Source organism: Cervus canadensis, chromosome X (genome assembly GCF_019320065.1).
Source record: "Cervus canadensis isolate Bull #8, Minnesota chromosome X, ASM1932006v1, whole genome shotgun sequence".
NCBI lineage: Eukaryota > Metazoa > Chordata > Mammalia > Artiodactyla > Cervidae > Cervus > Cervus canadensis.
The window spans coordinates 117745692-117772198 of NC_057419.1; the positions used below are offsets into that span (position 1 = coordinate 117745692).

Here is a 26507-nt window from a genome sequence, read left to right on the forward strand (position 1 = left end):
ACCTATGTTTTCTGGTGAAATGAAACAGATATTGCTCTTTTTAAAATCAAAGTTGGGAGAGCCCTCTGAGATTTCCTCGTCCAGCCTCTCACCAAATAAAAAAATCGCTTTAAACACCCATTGCTAGATAATAAATGAGGTAGAAGAAGATAGGATAAGTGAGGTAGAAGATAAAATGGTGGAAATAAATGAAGCAGAGAGGAAAAACGAAAAAAGAATCAAAAGAAATGAGGACAACCTCAGGGACCTCTGGGACAATATGAAATGCCCCAACATTTGAATCATAGGAGTCCCAGAAGAAGAAGACAAAAAGAAAGGCCATGAGAAAATACTCGAGGAGATAACAGCTGAAAACTTCCCTAAAATGGGGAAGGAAATAGTCACACAAGTTCAAGAAATCCAGAGAGTCCCAAACAGGATAAACCCAAGGCGAAAAACCCCAAGACACATATTAATCAAATTAACAAAGATCAAACATAAACACCCATTGCTGATGGCCATTCCAGTGAACCACAGGGCTATAATTTAGTTTAAACTCTACACATGGAGATGTATCCATATGGATTTATCCCTTCTCTTGTTAGGTACTTAATCCAGGGCAAGACCCAGGCATTTGTGTGAGGGAGCAAGTCAGCATTAGAAATAGCCTGTGACTACAAGAGAGAGGGATAGAGTCCATGCACGTAAACTCAATGTCACCTGACTCCAACTGTTTTGTGATCTGGTCCTTTGCTCAGATGGATCTGATCAACAAGGCCTTGTGGAATTTGCAGTCAGTTTTCTGCAGCTGCATTACCTTTGTCCCAAGCATGATTAAAGGAATCACTCAGGTGATGATCAGGCAAGAACTTCATGAATCTTTCTGTTGCTCTTTCACAGGATACAAATGATACCTGATACCTTGAGTTCAGTTTCTGATGACCATTTTGGGGCATTCTGATTCTGCAGCCATCTACCAGTGAAGAGATGATCAAGGTCATGGGAAACCTTCTACTTCCTGAGCAAAACAGTGAGTGTTTGTGACTTCTACTGTTTCAGAAATAATATCATTAATACTGAAGGGAGGAAGGGGCTGTCTGTCAAGATGAAATCAGTTGACACATTTCCTCTATTGTTACTTCATCTGCAATAATTCCTTGAGATTGATTTGGAAAAGTGAGGGAGGGTGAGATGGAATTCCACACCCCCAAATTTTCTAAGAGTTTGTAATCCTGCATCATAGAGAACGTCTCACTTTTTAAAAATTTAATACTATCTTTAAAAAATTTTTTGTTATAATTGACATACAAAGTTGTGAGATATATACATGTATATGTATATATATATAGAAGATCACTTGATGAGATCTGTTTTTCTTTCTACCTCACTTATTCCTTCAACAAATATTAAGTTTCTCTTCCATCTTAGGCATTTACTCTCTTCCTTATTGTATTCCTTTTGCTTTCTGAATTTTCTCTACCTCTTTTTCCTTCCCCTTCTCTCTCTCTTTTTTTAACTTTCTTTTTTGTTTAAACTCTTTTCTCTCTCTTTTTAAACTTTTTAAAAAATAATGATACTACTTGGGAAGGTATTTAAAGTAGGAATGTACACTAGGGGGAAGACTGGAGAGTGTTGTGGATTCTTATGTTTTGAGTGGGACTGTTTACCACATATCATTCAGTTCCCTATTATTTCCTTACTTAAAGCATGTCAAAAGAACTCTTTACTCATCAAGAATAATACTTAGCTTGTATTGATGGAGAATTCATCTACAGTGACTGACTTCATTCTTTTGGGCATGACAGATGACTGTCAACTTGGGGTCCTGCTATTTGGAGTGTTACTTGTTTACACTGTTACTCTGTTGGGGAATCCAGGCCTGATAGTCCTGATCAGAGTCAGTCCCTGCCTCCACACCCCATGTATTTTTTCCTCTTTAATCTGTCCTTTCTTGATGTCTGTTTCTCTTCAGTCACAGTCCCAGAGGCTTTAGCAAATTTATTATCTAAGTTTCAGGCTGTTTCTTTCTTTGAATGTGTGACTCAAGTGGGCTTGTTCATAATCTTTGCCTCTGCTGAATGCAACATTTTGGCTTCTATGGCCTATGACCTCTATATTGCCATCTGTAACCCACTGCTCTACTGCATCACCATGTCTAGAGTCCGTTGTCTCCTCCTGATAGCAGGATGCTACCTTGGTGGGTTAGTTAACATGGTTTCTGTGACAACTTCCATCACACAACTATCATTCAGTCAACCACATGTCCTTCCTCACTTCTTCTGTGACATCCCTCCATTGCTGGCACTGGCTTGCTCAGACCCCTGGGTCACCGAGATCTTGGTTGTTGGCTGTGGGGGATCCACACTGATCACCTCCATTATGGTAATCCTTGTCTCCTACCTGTCCATCCTTATGACTATCTTGAGAATCCCCTCAGCTTCTGGAAAGCAAAAAACTTTCTCTACCTGTGCTTCCCACTTGACTGCTGTTGGCCTATACTATGGAACAACTATGTACACTTACTTGCAACCCTCTCAAAGTGGATCCCAGGTAGGAAATCAGATGGTCTCAGTGTTTTATGCAATGGTGATCCCCATGTTAAATCCTCTCATCTACAGTTCGAGAAACCAGGAAGTGAAAGTTGCTTTATGGAAAATATTGGAGCAAAGTCCCTAATTTCTCATTCTGAGTCTCCAGAATATACTACATCCTATGAAGACCTGCCCACAGTTCTATTCAGTGTTTTCTCTGCCTGTGAATAAAGCCTTGTAAGAATAATTGAATTGCTCTGGCTAAGTGTTTAGAAGTAGATGAACAGCAATATAATAGGAAGAACTTCTATGGACAAAATAATATGCATTTTCTGAAACAACTTATAAGAAATGTTTTAAGAGAAGAAAATATGTTGAATGAATATGTCAATTGGTTGTGAACTACTTTAACACTAGCCATGAGTTCATTCCAAGATAACAAGGTTAGAAAACAATGTAATTTGACTATAAGTTATAGAAGAGAACACGAATTCCTTTGCTTTACCACTCATGTGCTTATCTAGAGGATTTCTGTGACATATCTCAGGCTAAATTAAGTTAAATCCCTGTCTTTCATAAGGACTCAGAAGATTCCCAGATGTGTGTTTTCCAAATGCTCTATGATATCTGCCACATTGAGGTTGTAAAATGTAAGTCTATATGTGAATTCACATGTACAATTGTTGAGATTCATAGGGATATATCACAAAGAGAATACTCTGCCAAACAAGAGATTGGGTTCACTAATTAGACTAGGATTTGAAGATCTTTTGTAAGAAACAATGGATCATTTATTAGTGGAAATTCCAGACATGAATTACAGTTACGGGATGTTGTTTTTTGGTATGCAAAGTTTGAATGGACTTGAGCCAAGTCCATTGGTATTCCTGAATATACTTCCAATAGGAAACACAAGTGTAAATAGAATCCCAATTAATTTATTAGTTCAGGCTAGTCTGCAGAATTTGTAAAGATGCGTGAAATGTGTGTACATTGCTAGCTTGTCTAAATATGTTGACCAACAGGCTATCCTTAAAAACATAGAATTCTATATCCGAAGAATATAAAGCCTTAATATTTTACTTTTACAGAGGAGGAAACCAAGGCCAAGAGAAGAGAAAGTAACTAATATCTAACAAGTAGTTAGGGAAAAGTTATTGAAAGGCCCAAGCTAAAAGGAAAAACAGAAAGTATTGATTGATAATCTTGATCCACATCTAGGTTAGAAGCAACTTTTAGCCCTCAAGAATGGATTTGCCTCTGCCTCTATTCCCAGAAATGGTCTAGCTTTAGTAGCCAACTGCCAAGGACTCCTAAGCCCCAGTTGTGAGGGACTGTGGTTTATTTGGTAGCAATGTGAAAACCAACCCTCTTAGAACTCCAGATGGTTATATCCAGTTACCAGCTGGAACCTCCTCTTGAAAGTTCCTTAGGCACTTCAAACTTAATGTTCAGAAACTGAACTCTTCTAAACCTGCTCCTCCTCTTTCCCTGTATCGTATCAAGTAAATGGCATCACCCAGTCTCTTAAGTCCAAAACCTGAGTGAGTCCTTGTTACTTCCCTCCCCTTTCACTCCCTATGTACAATCAATTGAGATTCCCTCGTGGCTCAGATGGTAAAGAATCTGCCTGCAATGTGGGAGACCTGGCTTCCATCCCTGGTTTGGGAAGATACCCTGGAGAAGGGGATGGCAACCCACTCAAGTATTCTTGTCTGGAGAATCCCATGGACAGAGGAGCCTGGAGGGCTACAGTCCATAGGGTCACAAAGAGCCAGATGCAACTGAATGACTAACACATATCAAGGTGTTTACCCTTTAGCCCCTTGTCCTCCCTGAATTTCTGTTCTTCTATGGTAGCAAGCCCATGCATATGATAGATTTATCCTTGTAGGATTCAAGGGTAAAGAGGTCTCAGAATCAGAAGTCAGAAGTATAAGAGACCATAGAGATCATTGAGAATTATGGGTTTCAATTTTTTAAGCATCAGAATGATTTCTTCAAGTGAATCCCAATGCAGAACAAAAAATATAAAACAAAAGTTGAACAAATTTGGCTGGAAAAGTGCTAGGTGCCTATGGGTCCATTGCCTAGTACTCACCTCTCCCTCTCCGAGGCACTGTTGTAGAAACTCAATGATAGTTTGAAAACACCAGGTTAATTGAAACTGCTCTTTTCATATATGAAGAAACAGCATCCCCAAGAGAGAGCAACTTTCTTAACTAGTTAGTGGCGGAGGCAGATTCGGAATTCAGGTCTCCTGATTCATACCACAGAATATTGTTTATTACCACATCCTCCAAATTCCCTTTCATGAAGTGAGATACTTTACACAGCTGGGAGTTTGGGATGAAATGGGCTGCTTCTTTGGCAAGTAGAAGTGTCCCCTATCCTCTAATCAGACCCAGTAAGACTAGAGACAGTTACAACCTCATCGGCTTTCATCATTTCTACACGGGGAATGGTAGATCTCAGGGGATACCAAAATACTTTAATAATAGACAGTCCTCACAGTCAGAACTGGGTATATAATTTGTAGCCCCAGTATAAAATGTTAATGTGAAATCCTTTGTTCAAAAAGCAGAAAAAATTGCCATTAAAGATATTCAAATACAGTTTTTTTCTTTCAACTGGAATGTCTCTGTCAACCTCTCATGGTGTTTAAAATTTTCCTTTTAATTTCATACCCCTCTCAGGCACTGGGATACTTGTGGGGCAAGTGAAGACCCTCACAAGTGCCCTGTTATCCCACCCTGTGATTTGATGCACATGTGTGGGGCCCACTAGCTGCTGGGTCCTTTTCCTTCCTGCTGGGAAGATGCATTGTACCCTGGTCAAGAGTAAATAAGTAGACCCAGTCATATCCTCTTCCCATGGGTCAGCCACCCCAACCCAGGATGGACAGGTGACCACCAAGGGTATTGCAGCCTCTCCACCAGGATGCACTAGGTACCTGGATCCAGATGGGCAATAGGCCCTGCTGAGTGATCTGCCAAATATGCCCTGGTAATACCACAGTGGGGCCAGGATGGCTGGCTGTCATCACATTCAACCCCGAGATGTTACAGGGCCTGTGTACCTGACCCCCGTCCTCCCCTGGCCCATGCCCAGATCCCTGATTGTGGAGGGCTGCAGCAGTCACTAGTAAGACAGAGAATCCGTTCCCGGGAGGTAGAGAAGCAGTGAAAGATGAGACTGTGTGCTAGCTGAGACTCCGAGCTTCAAGTGCCTAGTCAATTATTCTATCACATTTTGGTTTTCACTTACAAAGCACAAATTTGAATTATTAAAATTCAAACAGTGGCAAGTACAAGTCTCTTCTAAGCTCAGGACCCTGTACTACTGCACTAATCACATGTCCATGAAGCCAGTTCTGCTTGGAGACAGAGATTTCTTTGTCAAGCAGTATAGTGTAGTGGTTAAGAGCACAAGCTCTGAATCAGACTGCCAGACTTTGAGGCCCAGCTCCCTCACCTTTTTTTGACCCTATACAAGTTACTTAACTTTTTTATCTCAATTTTCTTATCTGTACAATAAGGATAATAAGATTATATGAAATGAAAATATCTCCTGCCATATCAATAAACAAGAAATGTCATAGCCATCAGCGATTTCTTGCCTCCAAATGTGAATGAGGGCTCCCCAAACTGCGATCCAGTGGATGCTGCCACCCCGACGGTGATTGTTGAGGACCTTGGGAAATGCAAGAAGCAGCCAGCCATCTACCACTCCTTAAGGTGAACGAGGAACCAGGATTTGGCCCCAGATAGCTGAGGTGCATATGAAAGGAATGAATTCAGTGAGCCCACAGGCTTGCATCTTCTCATACAAAGAATGTTAAATTCCTTAACTTGATACCTGATGTTTGACATTCAGATTGCCTGCTCCCTTTGTTGCAAACTTGTGTATAGCCTGACTCAACCTCCCTGCTCCCTTGGAGCAGTTTTCTCAGAGATACTGAGATGCTGTCTCCCGGGGTCAGAGTCCTAAACATTTCCACCAACTAAAATAACTCTCTACTTTCAAGTTGTGGCTATATTTTTTAGTTGACAATAACTTCCTAAGGCTGCTGTGAGGTAATGCATGCACATTGAACAGAATAATGCCCGGACATGTTATCCACTTAATAACTTTTTCATTCTTATTTTTTGTTCCTAGTGTTGCAGAAAAGGGCCTGAAAGTGGGCTCTTGTCTAACACTCAGAAGTGAATTGTCCAAGGAGACACATGTGCTGACAAAGCAAGAGATTTTATTGGGAATCTGTGCCTGGGCCAAGAGCAGTGGGGTTAAGGAACTCAGGAGAACTGCTTGCAGTCTTGGGTTTTATGGTGATGGGATTAGGTTCCAGGTTGTCTTTAGCCAATCATTCTCACTCAGAGTCCTTCCTGATGGCGCCCGTCTTGTTCAGCCAAGATGGATGCCAGCGAGAAGGACTCTGGGAGATGGTTGGACATGTGGTGTCACTTTTTGAGTTTTCCTGAACCCTCTCTGTTGGTGGTGGCTTATTAGTTCTGTGTTCCTTACCAGGACCTCCTGTCATAAAACAACTCATGCAAATGGTGACTACGGTGCCTGGCCAGGGTGGGCGGTTTCAGTCAGTGTGCTTCCCCTAACACTAGGCTTCTACAGTTCTTAGGTATTCACACAGGCATCAGGTTTTGTTTACTCTGGATCTGCTCTAGGTCTGTGTTCCAAATGGTGTTTACTCAGCTTGTATGTACAGCATATAACCAGACCTAGTCTCCAGTGACTGCTCAGGCTTCAGGGAAACTCCACTAGATTTACACAAACTGAGTGAGCTGAGTCAGCTGTCAGTGGTAGAGTTTAGAGTCTTTTTCTTCCACAGACTCAGGACCCATTTGAGCTAGTGTTAGGCTATACGACACTGGGTTTCAATGAAGAGGAAAAGTTAAAACTTTACATAACTGCCTGCTCCTTCTGCCTCTGTAACTCAGCTCGCTCCTTGCAAAGTCTGGATCATGTAGGTCACGAAGTCTCAGAAAGTGGGGACTTACAATACTAGGAATTGGAGCTTATCTCACCCGTCCTTGTCCTGCTGTTGTGATTGCCCGGCCCCTGCAAACCTGCTTAATCATGCTTGCCCATGTAAAGGTCAGGCATCCCCCTCCCCATCTTGACTGCTGTTCCTGCGCTCACAAAACCCCTTAGTTTAAACCAACCTATTAACAGCTAGTGTTGCCCACTATAGTTTGTCTATAAAAACTCTGTAATCCCTTTGTTCGGGGCTCAGAGCTTGGAGCGTAAACTCCTCTGGGCCCGCCGGTATAATAAACCTGAGTTCTCCAACTCTCCAAGTGTGGTGCTCTTGGGTACTGGTTTCTGCAACATCAGACTATTAAATTCAACTTCAGGGACATCACTTCTCGTTTTGTTGCTTTTCCAATAGGCTTTCAAGAAGAGGATGTTGTCTTATAAATAATGGCTCTTAATTATAGGGTTAATGAAAAGGACCATCCAAGGCAATCTCTGGTGTTCCCATTTCAGCAAACTCTTAGTTGCAGCATGTGGGCTCAAATCCCCTGACCAGGGATTGAACCTGGCTCCCCTGCATTGGGAGCATGGAGTCTTAGCCACTGGACCAGCAGGAACATTCCTATACCCTCAGATGTGACCAGAGAATAACCACTGACCTCTCTCTGCACTTGCCACTCACAGTGACAGAAGAACCTGAGCCTTGCTTCCCAGGGAGCTCTCAGCTTGTCTCCAAGCCCTCTGTCTCTGCTCTGCACACAGGCAAGGTGGGCTGCAGGCAGCTACGCTTAGGGGCGGGTCTCCTCCCCAGCACGGCTCCAGATTGCAGTGCTCAGAGCAGCTTCTATCTCTCTGACTGAAGGGTCTTGCTGACAGAGCTCTCAGTCACATTGAGCTCAGCCAGAGCCTGTCCTCAGGCTGAGTCAGGAGCTGAGCACATGCTCAGATACTGGGGGAGGGTGGTTCTGGGGGTCCCAGTGACAAGATCCTACAGATCCAAAGGCTGAGCTGCAGAGTCCGGCTGGCTGTGTGGTTCCCGGCTACTGTCCAAGCCAAGGGCATCTTAGGGGCTCTTTTGGCCCAGGCCACTTGGGTTTCCTGTAGGATCTGGTCAGGGGTGTCTCATTGTTGACTTAAAAAATGGTCAGAACTTAAAAGTTGAGAGTTGTGTTTCTTTCTGTGGGAATTTTTAGGACTTCAAGCCCAGAAGACAGCATCTCAAGTAACCCTGAGAGAACTGCTCCCAGGAGGTGGGGGGGAGGAGTCAAGTTATATAGAAATTTGCAACAAAGGGCAGGTGGGTCTTCCTAGGTGGCACAGTGGTAAAGAACCCACCTGCTGATGCAAGAGACACAGAAAAACCGGGTTCTGTCCCTGAATCAGGAAGAGCCACTGGAGGAGGAAATGGCAACCTGCTCCAGTATTCTTGCCTGGGAAATCCCATGGACAGAGGAGCCTGGTGGGCTACAGTCCATGGGGTCGCAGAGTCAGATGTGACTGAGCACACACGTCTGCACAGTCTGAACATCAAAAGTATTTTTGTGAATTAAAGAAAACCAGATATCCCAAGTTAAGTAATGTAACACTTTTTTTTTAATATCACCATTTTATAACTCCCATCAAATTAATGGATCTAGTTATAGCATTCACAGCTGCTAATATCACAAAAAGAAGGACAACCAAACAGCTTGTACCTCCTAATAAAAGAACACTGTATAAGTTGCAATGTTGCCAAAGGGACTGAGTCTGAGTCTAATCAAATTTCTGTATTCATGTCATTGTATGGCAAAAACCACTACAATATTGTAAAGTAATTAGCCTCCAACTAATAAAAATAATTGGGAAGCACTTTTTTTGTATGGGAAGATGCGAGAGTCTAGGCTTACTGAAATCAGTCCTTTCATATGCATCTCAGTTATCTGAGGCCAGTATCCTGTGTTTTTCACATCCTGAGCACCTCAGGGTATATGGAGTGGCTGCAGCCTGATGCTGCTGATCCTAGGTATTCTTCTCTTTCCTGATCGCCCTGGAGGGCTGGAATCAGTGATGATGGTAACATCCTTGTTTATTGATTTGGCAGGAGATATTCCAATTCTCACCATTCAGGGAGGAAAGTCTCCATCTTGCCTCCTGGATTTTGAATGGTCTCCTGTTCAGGCGTCTCGTTCAAGCCTACCTGGATCAAGGGGACTGGCTGGAGCGAATCTACCATCCATGCAAGGGAAGAAATCCTGGAGGTTGGAAGTGGCTGAGGTCTCTCTCACTGCCCAAGTGGAGTTCTGGGACCCAGAGCACTAAAGCAGGGGCACTGGGAACAGATACCAGGCTTCTGAAGAGGCAGAAGCCATTTGGTAGAATTCTGAGACCATGGCTCAGGTTGGACTAATGGAAAACAGAAATAAGCAAATCCAACAACAAATATTTTCTGAGTGTTCGTGGTGTATACAAACTTATTCTAGGCTGTATGAGAAGCATAGAAAAGAGAATGGGGAGAGAGCTGGGAGATAACCTTTTCTCTTGAGGAGCATAAAATTTGGGCCCCAGAGAAGAAAAGTTTTAAGTACATAAAGAAAAAGTCAAGCAGAAATGGATTTTACTTGATGTTTTTCTTGAAAGGGGGTTTGTGAAATGACTATTTCAAACTCGGGAAGTTCCCACTAATTCACATTTTAATTTTAGAGACTTGTTCCTACCTAAAAAATGTAACCTCAATTCAAAACAACAATAAAGGTGTTAATTTCTCTTTGGTAAGAACTGCAGCCTTTTCCACACATGCTGATTGACCCCGATAACTAATTGAATTATCTAAAATTACTTTTTTCCTGATTATGAGAAAATGGCGTGCACATTATTGGGAAAGTGGAAAATACAAAGAAATAAGATGACTGACTCAGCACCTAGAGACAACTGCCAGTACTTTGTTATATGTCTTTTTGTGTTATACTTTTAAATGCATGCATACATGTGTGTCTATAAATGTATTTCTAGTAGAATAATGATGTAATATTATTTTGCACCATGTTCTTTTCACTTGAAATACATTAGAAAAATATGCAAGTCAATAAGCATTGTTCCTCTGAGTTTAATGGTTTCATAATACCCACTGTATGGATGAACTCTCAGGACTAATGGTTAACAAAGAACTTTGAAAAGATTGATAAGAAGAACATACAGCTTCTATCATGTGCTCAAAGCAAAAGATGAAATACACAATTTGGAATGTGACTGCATTTTGTTAAATTCATGAGTGCTATGTTGTGCACAGTTGTGTCTGACTCTTTGCAGCCCCTTGGACTATAGCCCACCAGGCTCCTCTGACCATGGAATTCTCCAAGCAAGAATACTGAAATGGGTTGCCACTTCCTACTCCAGGGGATCTTACCAACCCAGAGATCGAACCCATGTCTCTTGTGTCATCTGCATTGGCAGGCAGATTCTTTTACCACTGTGTCACCTGGGAAGCCACGAGCCTTGGTTAAATGAAGTTACTAGAAAGAAGAATTATATTCTATGATAAAATCTCATGTGAGCACAAAGACTTTAAATGATACTTTCGTTTGAATGAGTGGAAAAGAGAAAAGGCTGATGTTCTAAAAGATTTTACCAGACATTTTCCCTCAGGTTATGGAGTTGAACAGGCATATTATTTCAGTGTAGAACACTGAAGCCAGCCTGTGTCAGCCCAGTGAGTGTCCATCCCAAGGACAGAGGGAGAAAAGCAAGTGAATGCCATGATTTCATAACTGAGGCTGAGAGCAGTCAGTAGGAGGCTGGGGCATGAAGGACTTGTGTTTGCCCTGGAGCTGAGAGGCTTCTGATGATGGTGAGGATGATGAGTGTTTGTGAATGCAGTGTAGAGGGAGTTAAAGGCTTCAAAATCACAGAGAATAAGGAGAAAAACATGGCAGCTTCATCAAAGGAGGAGTATCACAAAATACGTCATCAGTAGTGGAGTTCATGGTCTGCGGTGCTTGGAAAACAAGTTAGACAGGATACTGGCCATGAGCACAATGAGCAGAGAAATCTAAGCAGGACAGAGAGATAAAAGGAGACTCACCCCAGTGAAGATGGCCAGCCAGTTTTGCTAATATAGGGATAGCACAGAGGAGGGTCATTAGCCCAAGAGAAGAGTTATAATAAAGGTAACTCTGTGGAGGATCAGTCAGTTCTAGGAGAATGAACTTTGCTGTAACATTACAGTTTCCTTCCATAGTTCCCCAAAAGCATCTGAGATAAACCTCCTAAGACACAAGCTCAGGGATCTGACAATATTCTGGTTTGGTCCTCTAGCTTTGTTCCTACTCAGAGTTGTCACAAAATTAGTATAGGCAATTTGGAGTTATCCCAAGGGGTAAAACCAATTTACATCATTCAAAATTCATTTAAAGGCATGTTTAATTAACATAATATTTAATTCTACTTTAATTACTTTTAAGAACCCACATATTGCTTTGGGGAATTAGTAAAATTAGACAAAATTAGTGTGTCATAACATGGAACATGTTGGGAATCATTAGTCTAAACCATCTGGATAGATGGCTGTCTCCCTTTCTACTTGATAATTGCCAGCATTGAAAACCCTACACCTATCCATCCTCCCCTCCATTCACCTCCAGTAGGTATTCTCTTGAGAGCAGGGAGTTCTTATGTTTATCCAACAATATTTACATATTTTTAACTTGAACCTCTGATTCAGCCCAAAGCAATATAGCCTCAGTTTCCTCATGTATGACCTAAAGGTAATCACAGTTTCTTCCTATCTGCACTATTGTGAGAACTCAATAAGATAATGTACATAAAAGGTATTTGTGAAAAATTTTCCATTATTAGTAAAAATTTCATCTAAGGAAAATGCCAGGCAGTAGTTTTCATTTACACAATTGAAAAAATAGGGAGCAATAACAATACCAGCCACTAACAGGAGAAATCTTTGCAAAGCTTTGCAACTGCATTCCATGAAAACGACACACGGAGTAGTGGAATTAAAGTTCTTCATATGTGAAGAATGTAACTTTTACTTCTTTACTCACAAATAAAAAACACCGTTTGTAATATCTAATAACACCTTTAGCCTCTAATGCTCTGGTCTCCAGCTCCAGGAATATAATTAAGGCATCTTTTTCAGCCTGGAACACAAGTGAGTGGGGAATCCCAAATATGGAGAGGCAGAACCCTGGATGAGATGTTGCTACTCCATTGTAACTGAGTAGCGGGGATAGATGGTGTCGTAAAAAGTTGGAAATGACTGAGCACACACAGAGGCCATAGTGGCAAGGTGGTGGCAGATGAGAAAGCATAGCTTCAATCTAGGATAAAAAATGAACTATCCTTTCTTCAAGGATCAGACATGACTTTGCATATCCAGTGCCCAAATTGGGACTTTGCTATTTCAGCCTCAATAGAAAAAGAATGATCTCAATGAGTGTTTTCCTATCTTCCTTATTTAATCTAATTTCCCCCTCATTTCCATCATTTGTTTCTCACATAGAAATAGAATAGTTGGAAAATCGGAGATTTTGAACTCAGACAAGCTTAATGTCTAAACTTCTTGAAGTCTTGGTTTCTTTGAGATCACCAGCCTTTCAACCCTCTTTTGTCTGTTTTCTGTCTCTGTTTTGATTCCCTCACCAGGTTTCTTCCTCATAACTTTCCCCTGTGTCTATGCTCTTGCCACTTCTTCTAAAAATCAGTTTACTGGCAAGGATGTGGAGAAATTGGAAGCTTTATAAACTGCTGGTGGGAAAATAAAATGGTGTGTACTTAGTCACTCAGTCGTGTCCAACTCTTTGTGACCTCATGGACTGTGGTCTGCCAGGCTCCTTTGTCCATGGGGATTCTCCAGGCAAGAATACCAGAGTGGGTTGCCATGCCCTCCTCCAGGGGATCTTCTCAACCCAGGAATCGAGCCCAGGTCTCCCGCATTGCAGGTGGATTCTTTACCAACTGAGCCACCAGGGAAGCCTTTAAAATAAACAGTTCCTCAAAAAGTTTAACGTAGAGTCACCATATGACCCAGGATTTTCACTCCTAAGTATATACCCAGGAAAAATAAAAATACATGTCCACACAAAAAGTTGTGCATAATGTTTCATAGAAGCATTATCTTCTATAGCCAAAAAGATGAAACTATCCAACAATCCATCAATGAATGAGTGAACACATGTGGTATATCCAAACAAAGGAATATTATTCAGCTATAAGAGGGATCAAGTACTGATACATGCTACAACAGGAATGAATCTTGATTTCATTATGCCAGGAGAAAGAAACCAGTCACAAAAGATCATATACTCTATGATTCCATTTTTAGGCAATGTCCAGAATGAGCAAACCTATGGAGACAAGGGGCTTCCCAGGTGGCACTAATGGTAAAGAACCCACTTACCAATGCAGGAGACATAAGAGACTCCTCCTCGCCATGCCCTGGAGGAAAGCACGGCAACCCACTGCAGCATTCTTGCCTGGAGAATCCCATGGACAGAGGAGCTTGGCGGGCTACATTCCATGGGGTCAGAAAGAGTCGGACATGACTGATGTTACACAGCATGCATGGAGACAAAATATATAACAGTGGTTGCCAGGGGCTGGAAGAGAGGAGAATCAAGAGTAACTACTGATTGGTACGAAGATTTTGGGGAAGATGATGAAAATATTCTAAAATTGATTGTGGTGGCAGTGGCACAACTCTGTTAATACAGCAAAAATCATTTAATTGTACAATTTAAATAGTTGAGTTGTGTCTAAATATGTGTATTATATCTATATAAGGTTGTTATTTAAGAAAAAAATCAGCCCTTCTAGTTCTAATTGTTAGTATAAATAGCGTTATTTTAGGAGCCATAGAAAGATTCCCTGGGACTGGCATTACTAACCAGAAGGAAATATTCTAACCAGAATTCTAAACAAATCCTATCTCTGCTTCATAAATGATTCAGGGTAAATTTTAAAAATTCTTTAAAATATCACACACATATGATAAAACATTTTTAAATGGTAGTAATTGATATACAGGACTTCCTAGGTGGCATTAGTGGTAAAGAACCCACCTGCCAATGCAGGAGACATAAGAGACGGGGGTTCGAGCCCTGAGTCAGGAAGGTCCCCTGGAGGAGGGCATGGCAACCCACTCCAGTATTCTTACCTGGAGAATCCCATGGATGGAGGAGCCTGGTGGGCTACAGTCCATAGGGTCGCACAGAGTCAGACATGGCTAAACGGACTTAACATGCATGCACACAATTAATATACAGTGAAAAATTTTCCTCTCATCCACTGTCTGCTGTCCTCCAGTTTTCCTCTGAAGGAGCAACTACTCGTATCCATTTTTGTTCATCCTTCCATGTTATAATACATTAAAACATGCCTTTGAAAAATTTAAAAAATATTTCACTGTACATATTGTTCTACACCTTACTTTTTCCACTTAAAAGTATATTTTAGAGAATGTTCTCTATCAGCTATTCCAGTTATTGCTTCAGGCACAAGAAAAAGTCTCAAAAGAGTGACTTAAAACAACAACAGTCATTTATTTTGACAATCAATCTGGGGTTGACTGGGTTCATGTAGAATTCTCACTCAGGATCCCCATGTGGCTGTAATCAGATGGTAACTTGAGGTGGAATAATTTTATAAGCCACAGGCTTCATTATTTAATATGCCTGGCTCTGGAGACAAGGGCCAATTCCTCCTCAGCCATATCTCCTTCCCTCTCTGTCTCTCGCCTCTCTCTGTTTCTCTCTCCCCTACCCTTTTCTTCCCTCTGCTCCCCCTCCACCCATTATTGTGGCTTCATGGTAGCCAGATTACATGTGTGGCAACTAAATCCTGCGAGAGCAATTGCCCTAAGAGAAACTGGTAGAAGCTGTATGATCTTTCCTATCCTAGCCTTGGAAGTCCCACACCATCATTTTTGCTGTATTCTATTCATTTAAGCAGTTTCAAAGCCCCAGCTAAGTTCAAGGGATGGTGGCACAGACTTTGAGCCTTTTGATTGGACTGACAAGAATTTTTGAATAATATTTTCTTTTTTAAATTGGAGAATAATTGATTTATAATATCTATATCGTATTAGTTTCAAGTGTACACCAACCATAACAATTCAGTTATACATGCATATACATATACAGTTATAATGTATACATTATATACATTGTATACATTGTATACAATGTATACATATATACAATACACAGTTATATATGTATATATATATGGGCTTCCCAGGTGGCGCTAGTGTAAAGAACCTGCCTGCTAATGCAGGAGACATAATGAGACACTGGTTCGATCCCTGGGTCAGGAAGATCCCCTGGAGAAGGCAATGGCTACCCACTCCAGTATTCTTGCCTGGAGAATCCCGTGGACAGAAGAGCATGAGGGGCTACAGTCCATAAGATGGGAAAGAGTCACACATGACTGAAGTGACCTAGCATGCATGCATACATATGCATATGTGTGTGTATCCTTTTTCAAATTCTCTTCCCTTATAGGATATAAAAAATTATTGAGTGTAGTTAGTTCCCTGTGCTATACAGTAGGTCTATTATATATATATATGTATAAAATTATTTTATACATATATATATATAAAATTCTTGCCTGGAGAATCCCACAGACAGAGGAACCTGGAAGGCTACAGTCCATAGGGTTGCAAAGAGTCAGACATGACTAAAGCAACTAAGCAAGTGAGTGATATATATATATATGTATATGTGTATATATATATATATATAGAGAGAGAGAGAGAGCTTATCTATTTTATACATGGTGGTGGTGGTAGTGAGTGGTTTAGTAGCTAAGTCATATCCGACTCTGATGACCCTGTGGACAGTAACCCACCAGGCTCCTCTGTCCATGATATTTCCCAGGCAAGAATACTGGAGTGGGTTTCCATTTCCTTCTCCAGGGGGTCTTCCTGGCCCGAGATCCAACCCATATCTCCTGCATTGCAGGCGGATTACTAACTGAGCCACCAGGGTGGTCCATTTTATATACAGTAGTGTGTATATGTTAAAACTATAGTTACTGGTGACGGGGCTTCCCAGGGCCTCAGTGGTAAAGAATCTGCCTGCCAATGCAGTAGATGAGGAGACAAGGGCTCAATCCCTGGGACAGGAAGATCTCCTGGAGGAGGAAATGGCAACCCACTCCAATATTCTTGTTTGGAGATCCCATGGACAGAGGAGCCTGGCGGGCTACAGTCCATGGGGGTCACAAAGAGTCAGACATGACTAAATGACTGACTGAACACACACACACACATACATTAATCCCAACCTCCTAATTTATCCCTCCCCCACCCTGCTTTCTCCCTTGGTAACCATAAATTTGTTTTCAATGTCTATAAGTTTTAATCCACTGCATCAAACGACATAGAGATAGCTTCTTCTTTGTTTAATGACTGCATGGTATTTCATAGTATGAATGCACGATGATGAATCAGTTCCCTATTAATGGACATTTAGATTGCTTTCTGTCTTTTGCTACTGCAACAATGTGTAATAAATCTTTGTGCATAAATCTTTGAAAAAACGTGTAAGTATATCTGAAAGATAATTAATTAAACTAGAGTTGCTGGACAAAATTAAATGAGACTTCAAAACCTTTACACCTCTACCAATAATATATGTGGATGTTTTTTCCACCCATTTTTGTCAATGCAATGTATTATTGAACCTATTAATCTTGGCTTTATGTTTGTTGTATTAAACAGCTATCTGTAAACTCTTCATATTTTTGCACAGTTTTAAACTAGGTTGGTTTTATTGTCATTGACTGATAGATATTTTTTCTGGACACAAGAGAAACCTATAATATACAATATAGGAAAGAATAACAGTAATTATTCAGTGTGTAGTGATATTATTTCAGATCAGTTCAGTTCATTCGCTCAGTTGTGTCCGACTCTTTGCGACCCCATGAATCACAGCACGACAGGCCTCCCTGTCCATCACCAACTCCCAGAGTCTACCCAAACCCACGTCCATTGAGTCAGTGATGCCATCCAGCCATCTCATCCTCTGTCATCCTCTTCTCCTCCTGCCTCCAATCCTTCCCAGCATTTGGGTCTTTTCCAATGAGTCAACTCTTCGCGTGAGGTGGCCAAAGTATTGGAGTTTCAGCTTCAGCATCAGTCCTTCCAATGAACACCCAGGACTGATCTCCTTTAAGATGGACTGGGTGGATCTTCTTGCAATCCAAGAGACTCTCAAGAGTCTTCTCCAACACCACAGTTCAAAAGCATCAATTATTCAGCGCTCAGCTTTCTTACCGTCCAGCTCTCACATCCATACATGACCACTGGAAGAACCATAGCCTTGACTAGACGGACCTCTGTTGGTAAAGTAAGGTCTCTACTTTTAAATATGCTATCTAGGACTCTATGGAAGAAGGGGAGGGGGAGATGATCTGAGAGAACAGCATCGAAACATATATATTATCAAGTGTGAAACAGATCGGCAGTCCAGGTTGGATGCATGAGACAAGTGCTCGGGGCTGGTGCACTGGGATACCCAGAGGGATGGGATGGGGAGGGAGGTGGGAGGGGGGTTCAGGATGGGGAACACATGTAAATCCATGGCTGATTCATGTCAATGTATGGCAAAAACCACTACAAAATTGTAAAGTAATTAGCCTCAACTAATAAAAATAAATGGAAAAAATTAAAATAAAAAAAGAAGGAAAAAAATGCTATCTAGGTTGGTCATAACTTTCCTTCCAAGAAGTGAGCATCTTTTAATTTCATGGCTGCAGTCACCATCTGCAGTGATTTTGGAGCCCAGAAAAATAAAGTCAGCCACTGTGTCCACTGTTTCCCCATCTATTTGCCATGAAGTGATGGGACCAGATGCCATGATCTTAGTTTTCTGAATGTTGAGCTTTAAGCCAACTTTTTCACTCTCCTCCTTCACTTTCATCAAGAGGCTCTTTAGTTCCTCTTCACTTTCTGCCATAAGGGTGGTGTCATCTGCATATCTGAGGTTATTGATATTTCTCCCGGCAATCTTGATTCCAGCTTGTGCTTCTTCCAGCCCAGCGTTTCTCACGATGTACTCTGCATATAAATTAAATAAGCAGGGTGACAATATACAGCCTTGACGTACTCCTTTTCCTATTTGGAACCAGTCTGTTGTTCCATGTCCAGTTCTAACTGTTGCTTCCTGACCTGCATATAGGTTTCTCAAGAGGCAGGTCAGGTGGTCTGGTATCCTCATCTCTTTCAGAATTTTCCACAGTTTATGGTGATCCACACAGTCAAAGGCTTTGGCATAGTCAATAAAGCGAAAGTAGATGTTTTTCTGGAACTCTCTTGCTTTTTTGATGATCCAGCAGATGTTGCCAATTTGATCTCTGGCTCCTCTGCCTTTTCTAAAACCAGCTTGAACATCTGGAAGTTCTCAGTTCATGTACTGCTGAAGCCTGGCTTGGAGAATTTTGACCATTACTTTACTAGTGTGTGAGATGAGTGCAATTGTGCGGTAGTTTGAGCATTCTTTGGCATTGCCTTTCTTTGGGATTGGAATGAAAACTGACCTTTTCCAGTCCTGTGGCCACTGCTGAGTTTTCAAGATTTGCTGGCATACTGAGTGCAGCACTTTTTCAGCATCATCTTTCAGGATTAGAAATAGCTCACCTGGAATTCCATCACCTCCACTAGCTTTGTTCATAGTGATGCTTTCTAAGCCCCACTTGACTTCACATTCCAGGATGTCTGGCTCTAGGTGAGTGTTCACACCATCGTGATTATCTGGGTGGTGAAGATCTTTTTTGTACAGTTCTTCTGTGTATTCTTGCCACCTCTTCTTAATGTCTTCTGCTTCTGTTAGGTCCATACCGTTTCTGTCCTTTATCGAGTCCATCTTTGCATGAAATGTTCCCTTGGTATCTCTAATTTTCTTGAAGAGATTTCTAGTCTTTCCCATTCTGTTGTTTTCCTCTATTTCTTTGCATTGATCGCTGAGGAAGGCTTTCTTATCTCTCCTTGCTATTCTTTGGAACTCTGCATTCATATGGGAATATCTTTTCTTTTCTCCTTTGCTTTTCACTTCTCTTCGTTTCACAGCTATTTGTAAGGCCTCCTCAGACAGCCATTTTGCTTTTTTGCATTTCTTTTCCATGGGGATGGTCTCAATCCCTGTCTCCTGTACAATGTCACGAACCTCTGTCCATAGTTCATGAGGCACTCTGTCTATCAGATCTAGTCCCTTAAATCTATTTCTCACTTCCACTGTGTAATCATAAGGGATTTGATTTAGGTCATACCTGAATGGTCTAGTGGTTTTCCCTACTTTCTTCAATTTAAGTCTGAATTTGGCAATAAGGAGTTCATGATTTACTATGCTAGAGAAGGGATTCAAGAGACTGTTAGTAAAGAACCATCTCATTTTCTTCATTGGCTTTTCTTTACATTCATTTTAAGACACATACATGTGTTCTCTGAATATTACTTTTCTCTCATTCAATCTATTTTCTGGGAACTCTCACTACATATGATTTAAAATCTCTTCATTCTAACCTCTCTTTTAGTCTCTCTAATAATTTCCATTCATGTGTTCTTCTGGATTACATCTTTAGATTTATTTTTCAGTTTGCTAATACTGTTTTTGATTCTATCAAATATGTTGTTTAATTTAGTTATAAACTTTTCATTTTAAAGGCTATCTTTTTCAGTTCTAAAGTTTCCACTTGGTTCTTTATGATCCCTGCCTGATTTCTCAAAATAGTATCTTGTTTTATGATTCTGATTCTTTTATGATGTTCAGTTCAGTTCAGTTGCTAAGTTGTGTCTTACTCTTTGCAACCCCATGGACTGCAGCACCCCAGGCCTCCCTGTCCATCACCAACTCGCAGAGTTTACCCAAACTCATCTCCATTGAGTCGGTGATGCCATCCAACCATCTCATCCTCTGTCGGCCCCTTCTCCTCCTGCCTTCAATCTTTCCCAACATCAGGGTCTTTTTAAATGAGTCAGCTCTCTGCATCAGGTGGCCAAAGTATTGGAGTTTCAGCTTCAACATCAGTCCTTCCAATGAACACTCAAGACTGATCACCTTTAGGATGGACTGGTTGGATCTCCTTGCAGTCCTAGGGACTTTCAAGAGCCTTCTCCAACACCACAGTTCAAAAACATCAATTCTTTGGCACTCACTTTTCTTTATACTCCAACTGTCATATACATACATAACTACTGGAAAAACCATAGCCTTGACTATATGGACTTTTATTGGCAAAGTAATGGTTCTGCTTTTTAATATGCTGTCTAGGTTGGTTATAGCTTTTCTTCCGAGGAGCAAGCATGTTTTAATTTCATGGCTGCAGTCACCACCTGCAGTGATTTTGGAGACCAAAAAAATAAAGTCTGCTACTGTTTCCCCATATATTTGCCATGAAGTGATGGGACCAGATGACACGATCTTAGTTCTCTAAATGTTGAGCTTTAAGCCAATTTTTTCACTCTCCTCTTTTTATGTTGTAAATCATTACAAATATTCAATTTACTTAAACAGAGCAAAACAAAAAAAACAGGTCACTCATTTCTCTCACCCCCTCACCACCACCTCTTACAACCACAAATCTGTTCTTTGTATCTATGACTCTTTTTTTTTTTTAATTTTAGATTCCACATATTAGAGAAATCATACACTACTTGTCTTTGTCTGGCTTACTTCACTTATCATAATGTCCTCAATATCCATCCATGTTGTGGCAAATGGCATCATTTCATTATTTTTTATGGCTTTATATACATATATAAAATGAAATATTATATATACCACAATTTCCTAATCCATTTATCCATCAATAAACACTTAGGTTGTTCCCATATCTTAGCTAATATAAATAATGCTGCAATGAACATGAGAGTGCATATTTCTTTTTGAATTAGTATTTTCATTTTCTTTGAATAAATACCCAGAAACCTCTATACTGGTTTCCATAGTGGTTTCACCAACTTATATTTCCATCAACAGTGTATGAATGCTCCCTTTTCTCCACATCATCACCTCAACCTGTTATATCTTGTCTTTTTCATAACAGCCATTCTGAGAGGTGTGAGGTGCTGTATCTTTGCATTTCCTGGGTGATTAACAATACTGAGAATATTTTCATGTAACTGTTGGCCATGTGTATGTGTTCTTTGCAAAAATGTCTAATTGGATCTTCTGTCCAATTTTTTAAAAATTAATTAATTTATTTTAATTGGAGGCTAGTTCAGTTCAGTCAGTAGTATCCAACATTTTGTGACCCCATGGACTGCAGCATGCCAAGCTTCCCTGTTGTCACAATCTCCCAGAGAGTGCTCAAACTGATGTTCATAGAGCTGGTGATGTCATCCAACCATCTCATCTTGTGTCGTCTCCTTCTCCTCCTGCCTTCAATCTTTCATAGCATCAGAGTTTATTCCAATGAGTCAGTTCTTCACATCAGGTAGCCATAGTATTGGAGTTTCAGCTTCAGCATCAGTCCTTCCAATGAATATTCAGGGCTGATTTCCTTTAGTATTGACTGGTTCGATCTCATTGTAGTCCATGGGACTCTCAAGAGTTTTCTCCAACGCCATAGTTCAAAAGCATCAATTCTTTGGCACTCAACTATCTTTATAGCCCAACACTCATATCCATACATGACTAGTGGAAAAACAATAGATTTGACTAGATGGACCTTTGTTGGCAAAGTAATGTCTATGCTTTTTAATATGCTGTCTAGGTTGTTCATAACTTTCCTTCCAAGGAGCAAGCATCTTTTAATTTCATGGCTGCAGTCACCATCTGCACTGATTTTGGAGGCCCCCAAAATAAAATCTGCCACTGTTTCCACTGTTTCTCCATCTATTTGCCATGAAGTGATGGGACTGGATGCCATGATCTTAGTTTTCTGATTATTGAGTTTGAAGTCTTTTTCACTCTCCTTTTCCACTTTCATCAAGAGGTTCTTCAGTTCTTCCTCACTTTCTGCCATAAGGGTGGTGTCATCTGCATATGTGAGGTTATTGATATTTCTCCCAGCAGTCTTGATTCCAGCTTGTGCTTCATCCAGCCTGGTGTTTCTCATATATACACTGCATATAAGTTAAATAAACAGAGTGACAATATATAGCCTTGATGTACTCCTTTCCAGGTTTGGAACCAGTCTGTTGTTCCATGTCCAGTTCTAACTATTGCTTCTTGACCTTCATACAGATTTCTCAGGAGGCAGTTCAGGTGGTCTGGTATTCCCATCTCTTTCAGAATTTTCCACAGTTTGTTGTGATCCACACAGTCAAAGGTTTTGGCATAGTCAATAAAACAGAAGTAGATGTTTTTTTGGAACTCTCTTGCTTTTTTGATGATCCTGGATGTTGGCAATTTGATTTCTGGTTCCTCTGCCTTTTCTAAATCCAAGTTGAACATCTGGAAGTTCATGGTTCATGTACCGTTGAAGCCTATCTTGGAGAATTTTGAATATTACTTTGCTAGTGTGTGAGATGAGTGCTATTGCGCAGTAGCTTGAGCATTCTTTGTCATTGCCTTTCTTTGGGATTGGAATGAAAACTAACCTTTTCCAGTCCTGTGGCCACTGCTGAGTTTTCCAAATTTGCTGGTATATTGAGTGAAGCACTTTCACATCATCATCTTTTAGGATTTGAAATAGCTCAATTGGAATTCCATCACCTCCACTAGCTTTCTTCATAGTGATGCTTCCTAAGGATCATTTGACTTTGCATTCCAAGATGTCTGGCTCTAGGTGAGTGATCACACCATCGTGGTTATCTGGGTGATGAAGATTTTTTTTGTATACTTCTTCTGTGTATTCTTGCCACCTCTTCATAATATCTTTTGTTTCTGTTAGGCCCATACCATTTCTGTCCTTTATTGTGCCTGTCTTTGCATGAAATGTTCCCTTGGTATCTCTAATTTTCTTGAAGAGATCACTAGTCTTTTCCATTCTGTTGTTTTCCTCTATTTGTTTGCACTGATCACTGAAGAAGGCTTTCTTATCTCTCCTTGCTATTTTTTTGGAACTCTGCATTCAATTGGGTATATCTTTCCTTTTCTCCTTTGCCTTTCACCTCTTTTATTTTCTCAGCTATTTGTAAGACCTCCTCAGACAACCATTTTCCCTTTTTACATTTCTTTTTCTTGGGCTTGGTCTTGATCACTGCCTCCTGTACAATGTCACAAACCTCCATCCATAGTTCTTCAGGCACTCCGTCTATCAGATATAATCCCTTGAATCTATTTGTCACTTCTACTCTATAATCGTAAGGGATTTTATTTAGGTCATACCTGAATGGTCTAGTGGTTTTCCCTACTTCCTTCAATTTAAGTCTGATTTTGACAATAAGGGGTTCATGATCTGAGCCACAGTCAGCTCCCAGTCTTGTTTTCGATCACTGTATAGAGCTTCTCCATCCTTGGCTGCAAAAAAATATAATCAATCTGAATTTGGTATTGACCATCTGGTGATGTCCGTATGTAGAGTCTCTCTTGTGTTGTTGGAAGAGGTTGTTTGCTATGACCAGTGTGTTTTGGCAAAACTGTATTAGCTTTTGCCCTGCTTCTTTCTGTATTCCAAGGCCAAATTTTTCTGTTACTCCAGGTATTTCTTGCCTTCCTACTTTTGCATTCCAGTCCTTTATAATGAAAAGAACATCTTTTTTAGGTGTTAGTTCTAGAAGGTCTTGTAGGTATTCAGAGAACCATTCATCTTCAGCTTCTTCAGCATTACTGGAGGAAGCCATAGGAAGATGGTGGGGGGGGGTGAAATAATGTTTAGAATCAAACCCCATACCCATCAGAGATGCTCAGAGGGCTCAAACATACCATGTGGGCACCAAGACCCAGAGACCCCACAGAGACTGAGACAGAACTGTGTTTGAGTGTCTCCTGAGGAGGTATGGGTCAGCAGTGGAATGCTACAGAGGCAGCGGCTATGAGTGCAGTAGACCTGGATAAGGCATAAGCCCTCTTGGAGGAGGTCACCATTAACCCCACCTCAGAGACGCCAGAACTTACACAGTACTGGGGAAACAGACTCCTGGAGGGCACAAACAGAACCTTGTGCACACCAGGACCCAGGAGAAAGAAGCAGTGACCCCACAAGAGACTGACCCAGACTTGCCCGTGAGTGTCCAGGAGTTTCAGGTGGAGGCGTGGGTCGGGGGTGGCCTGCTGCAGGGTTGGGGCTACTGAGTGTAGCAGTGCGTGCATGGGACCTTTTGAAGGAGTTTGCCATTATCTTCATTACCTACACCATAGGAAGGCTTTGAGGGTCATTGAAGAAGGCTTTCTTATCTCTCCTTGCTATTCTTTGGAACTCTGCATTCAAACAGGTATATCTTTACTTTTTTCCTTTGCCTTTTGCTTTTCTTCTTTTCTCAGCTATTTGTAAGGCCTCCTTAGACAACCATTTTGCCATTTTGCATTTCTATTTCCTGGAGATGGTTTTGATCATGGCCTCCTGTACAATGTCACAAACCTCTGTCCACAGTTCTTAAGGCATTCTATCAGATCTTATCCCTTGAAGCTATCTGTCACTTCCAGTGTATAATCGTAAAGGATTTGATTTAGGTCATACCTGAATGGTCTAGTGGTTTTCGCTATTTTCTTCAATTTAAGTCTGAGTTTGGCAATAAGGGGTACATGATCTGAGCCACAGTCAGCTCCCGGTCTTGTTTTTGCTGACCGTATAGAGCTTCTCCATCTTTGGCTTCAAAGAATATAATCAATCTGATTTTGGTATTGACCATCTGGTGATGTCCATGTGTAGAGTCTTCTCTTTTGTTGTTGGAAGATGGTGTTTGCTATGCCCAGTCTGTTCTCTTGGCGAAACTCTGTTAGTCTTTGACCTGCTTCGTTTTGTTCTCCAAGGCCAAATTTGCCTGTTAGTCCAGGTATCTCTTGACTATGGTTCCTCAGCAGGGAGTTGTAATTTTGGAGTTCTCGCATGAGAAGATGAGCGCACGTCCTTCTACTTTTCGATCTTGGAGAAAATCAGTTGGTGGCTAATTACTTTACAATGTTGTGATGGTTTTTGCCGTACATTGACGTGAATCAGCCACGGATATACATGTGTCCCCCATGCTAAACCCCCTTCCCACTTCTCTCCCTATCTCATCCCTCTGGGTTGTCCCAGTGCAACAGCTTTGAGTGCCCTGCTTCATGCATCACTTGATGCAACCAACTTGCACTGGTTGTCTATTTCACATATGGTAATATACATGTTTCAATGCTATTATCTCAAAACATCCCATCCTCTCCTGTATTGCATATAGGATCTTGCTGTCTTGCATATAGGATTGTTGTTACCATCTTTCTAAATTCCATATATATGCATTAATATACTGTATTGGCATTTTTCTTTCTGAGTTACTTCACTCTGCACAATAGGGTCCAGTTTCATCCACCTCATTAGAACTGATTCAAATGCATTCTTTTTAATAGCTGAGTAATATTCCATTGTGTATATGTACCACTGCTTTCTTGTCCATTCGTCTACCGATGGGCATCTAGGTTGCTTCCATATCCTGGCTATTGTAAACAGTGCTGCAATGAACATTTGAGTACATGTATCTCTTTCAATTCTGGTTCCCTTGGTGTGTAAGCTGGGTCGTATGGCAGTTCTATTTCCAGTTTTTTATGGAATCTCCACACTGTTCTCCATAGTGGCTGTACTAGTTTGCATTCCCACCAATAGTGTAAGAGTGTTCCCTTTTCTCCACACCCTCTCCAGCATTTATTGTTTGTAGAAATTTTGATGGCAGCCGTTCTGACCAGTGTGAGATGCTACCTCATTGTAGTTTTGATTTGCATTTCTCAGATAAGGAGTGATGTTGAGCATCTTTTCATGTGTTTGTTAGCCATCTGTATGTCTTGTTTGGAGAAATGTCTGTTTAGTTCTTTGGCCCGTTTTTTGATTGGGTGGTTTATTTTTCTGGTATTGAGCTGCATGAGCTGCTTGTATATTTTTGAGGTTAATTCTTTGTCAGTTGCTTTGTTTGCTATTCTTTTCTCCCGTTCTGAAGGCTGT

The 26507-nt window shown here is 41.0% G+C and overlaps 1 long non-coding RNA gene across 1 annotated transcript; it reads left to right on the forward strand.

The window, feature by feature from the left end:
- The first annotated feature begins 1621 nt into the window (after positions 1-1621).
- Positions 1622-25629, forward strand: LOC122434541. The gene is made up of 3 exons (XR_006267399.1): positions 1622-1632; positions 10057-10062; positions 25476-25629. It is a non-coding gene; the product is annotated as an uncharacterized LOC122434541 (long non-coding RNA).
- Positions 25630-26507: the final 878 nt, after the last annotated feature.